General features: G+C 31.2%; 1 protein-coding gene and 1 non-coding gene across 2 annotated transcripts in view; one reads left to right on the top strand and one right to left on the bottom strand.

The window, feature by feature from the left end:
- LOC106462430 (bestrophin-4-like) overlaps positions 1-3,968 on the bottom strand; it is a 72,679-nt gene that overhangs the window by 28,276 nt on the left and 40,435 nt on the right. The gene's annotated exons all lie outside the window — the stretch shown is intronic.
- On the top strand, positions 1,906-1,977 carry Trnaw-cca. Its single transcript has one exon. It is a non-coding gene; the product is annotated as a tRNA-Trp (tRNA).

The following is a 3,968-nucleotide window of genomic DNA, read 5'->3' as shown; positions in this document are numbered from 1 at the left end:
GAAAATTCTCGTTGCCAAGCTCCATTTTAGAGATTTTGGGGCTTCTACTTTGCAATAAATAAAATAAAATGATAGTTAAAGAGCATATATGTCATCCTTTCATGACGTTAACTTCGATGTCTTGGTACAATTCGTTAGAGGGGGTGTTGTAGCGACAATGTTATATGTACCGGTGTATGCACCTTATAAATTGTACCACTGGAAGAAACCTAGTTTTGTTTTTATTAGATTTGTCCTTGAGGAGTGGAATTCCAAGAAATCAGCACAACTGAGTGACATGTGGTGAACTGAATATTAAACTAGGCTTAAAACTGATTTTTATTACCTCAGAAAATGTTGTAACAATAGAATACCAGTGTACTTACCAGTGTACCAAAGTACCATAACTGTAAAATTTTATTACACGCATTAATACATCTAACATATACAAATGTATTGAAGATAACATTATATTCTGATTTTTAGTTTTTAGGTCATAAATCTATATGCCTTTTTTTTTCGAAGCGTACCATCATCACAATGTAAATAGTATGGCGATGAGCCACTTTTCGGATCAGCCATTATTAACTACTTCTCTAAATGTTAGCGCGATCTTCCAGGTACTGTAGGTATAAGCTAGAAAATTTTCAAACAATATCAAAAAATCATCGAGTATCTCAGTTTCCTGATTAACTAAATATTGTGTCAAATATTTATATTTAAAAACATAATACATATTTCATTTATAGATGTTATTGTTACTCGCTAGCACGTGCTAATATCTATACACCTCTTTTCGTTACAGGAAACAAACCTTTACAGCCCTGGTCACCAGTTAGCGATCCGTTTAATATTGTTAAATATGTAATAAACCAGCTTTTGAAAAACTGGATTTACTTTCCAAATCGCAGTCATACATTCGTTATTAAACCAAATTGTTCACCTACTACATCAATATTTCCACCCAACCCTTTTGACCTCTAGCATACAGATCATCATAAGTAAGTAGCTCTCGGCAAATATATAACTGAGGACCAGTGTTTTACTAATTGATATATTAAAATTCATAATTTTTCTTCGTTGCAACAATAAATTAACCTTCTAAGTATGGTTTAAACCATCTCTTCTGTTTCCTCATAATATACTCTGAGAAATTATTGTTGTGAATTTTTCTAGAAAAAACACCCTCACTTTTATTCGTTCCTTAAAGAAAATATTTTGAATAATGATAAAAAACCGTATCGTATTACACTATGCATTTAGGGCTTTTTTAACCTATCCTAACTAGACATCGCATCATATCGACATAAGTAGACACTTAGAGACTTACTAACCTATCCTTACTGAGCACTTTCATTTCAGACAATTCACATAAGCACCTACAAAACTAATTATGATATATGAAACTATACATTTAAGGGCCTGCTAACCTATGCTCGCAAAACAACGTATCGTATTAAATTAAACATAATGAGGGCTTTTTAGCCTATCTTTACCGAAAAACGTATTATATGAAATTATCCACTTTGAGGCCTTCTAACCTATAGTTACTAGCTAAACAAGCACTCGATGTGGCAAAAAGGACAAAGAGAGGACATATAATATTATGAGCACATTACCGTAAGTTTTTGTACCGTAACTGTCCGACATGCGCTCGTTTGTTTTAGCGATTTTAGTTAAATGACACTGTTATTAACTTTTACAAAGCAAATTATGTAACTAGCATATAATGAGGTAATGTACTATTTTCTTGTTTCTCTCTGTTCGTTAATTGACAGCTTCAGTGATTGAATTAATCCCAGGTATCTGTCTTCGTGGATAAAGTTGTAATGTCATATATTTTCTGCTCTCTAACCGCCATCCTATTGATTAGGGAGAAATAGAAATAAATTGCATTTATAATATCCTCAATCTTTATAACCAACGGGTTCGGTGGCGCAATGGTAGCGCGTCTGACTCCAGATCAGAAGGTTGCGTGTTCGAATCACGTCCGAATCAGTAATTAAATATTTTTGAAAAAAAAAGCTATACGTTTAGCTTTACTTCGTGAGAAGTTACAAATTATAGAATCCAAAACTGCAGCACGTATCTTGATGTCATTAATTTGTTGTTTGAAGTTAAGCACAAAGCTATACGATGGGCTATCTGTGCTCTGCCCATCACGGGAATCGAAACCAGATTTTTAGCGTTTTAAGTACGCAGATATGTCGCTGTGGCACTGGGGGGGAATGTCATTATGTACGGTAGTACTTTTTTAATAGCATGGATCATGATGAAACCAAATGGCGATCATAAAGCTCGCCCTTTTATAACCATATTAAAAATGTCTGAAGATTAACAATAATTATTTGACAGTATTGGCTGACCAATTTTATTGTACTTATTTATAAAGCCGCTTAAATAGATATTATAATATATACGTGTTTATGGAGTGAATAAAAATTTCACTACTTCAACGAATTTTCATCTAAGTAAGTAAATATGCGACTTTTCCAGATAACCATACAGAAAAAAAATGTCGAACCTTATCGCTCTAATACTTTCACAAAACTGTTCCGCATGTGGCCCCAGTGATTCTTTTCTTGTACCGTAAAGGACACTAATATGTAAGTGTGTACGAAACGGACGATTCGCTACTTTGGGCATATAATAAGATTTGAGTAGAGGTTGGTACAGATTCTAATAAGTAATAAAATCTAATCGGGTATATGCGCTTCCCACGCTTGGTATTGCTGGCGCCCAAAAATATAGCTAGTAAAAATGAAACAAATAAATATAAGAAGAAAAATTAAATTTTGTGAATACAAGTAAGGATTGATATATATGTGACCTAGCTAGCTGTAGTAATATAGAAATTGTTAATGCTACAAAAAGTGTTAAAACAAGAAAGTCAAACTACAAAAACTGAACTACTTAAAATGTTTATTATTTATTATAACATAATTACAGTAATGTGCCAAAGTAGGGATAAATCTGTTATATTTTAAGTAACTCAGTTTTGGTAGTTTTTACATTCTTGTTTCAATACTTTTTGTAGCATTAAAACTTTCTATATTACTATAGCTAGTTAGGTTACATACATATATCGATCCCTACTTATCTTTATAAATTTATTTTTTTATTATACTTGTATGAATGAGTTCACGAAGAAAAAAACACAACCTAAAATAAAATACTATATCGATCCGGAAATCATATCATAATTCCACAATGCGTTTGATATCACACTCATAACCTTTGTGTTATATAAAATTCAAAACTTTCCAACGATAAATGTTACCATACTTTTATATGTGTATCTGTTTGTCCTTTCACATTTTTCAGTAAAACTCGGTCTTTAAGTAGAGAGAGAAATAGGCGCAAGCTGACATATTATTGTTTAATATCAAATGTTTGAGCAAAGCTTCTTATATTTAGAGTATTATCTATCGTGAAATACATTACAAAAATTTGGAAATACATGCAGAATGAAAGAAAGGCAATATAATACCTCTCTTCGTTAATTAGGTTTGAATGTCTTAGTGATACAAATAAAAAAAAAATACACAATTTACAATAAACTTTTTTTATATATATTATAACGCTAGAATTTATGGGTAAAACGAGGATGGCCCATATTGCAACTATGTTTGACATATGCATTTCTACAACACTAATATTTAATTATTGATAAAAATTAAAACATTCATTTTTTGAGTAAAATATAACTAAACCAACAACATAAGATAAACATGTTATATTCTGGTTGTGATTTCTAGAAAAAGAACAACCTCAGATGCATTTTAAATATAAGTTCATAACATTGCTTTATAACATACTTTGGAACTGTTCAATCTCAAAATTGTCGTTGCGAAGCACAATATTGAGTTTTGGGGATTTCACTTAGAAAAAAAAAAAGAAAATAGTCTCCAAATAGAAATTTATGCCATTTTTTTATGTTATGGACTTCTTTGTCGTAGTAAATATATTTTGATAGTTTTGCAACAATA

The sequence above is a fragment of the Limulus polyphemus genome, unplaced genomic scaffold, assembly GCF_000517525.1.
Source record: "Limulus polyphemus unplaced genomic scaffold, Limulus_polyphemus-2.1.2 Scaffold1165, whole genome shotgun sequence".
Classification (NCBI taxonomy): domain Eukaryota; kingdom Metazoa; phylum Arthropoda; class Merostomata; order Xiphosura; family Limulidae; genus Limulus; species Limulus polyphemus.
The sequence above is the reverse complement of the archived record's forward strand: the minus strand, read 5'-3'. Positions and strand labels throughout refer to the sequence as shown.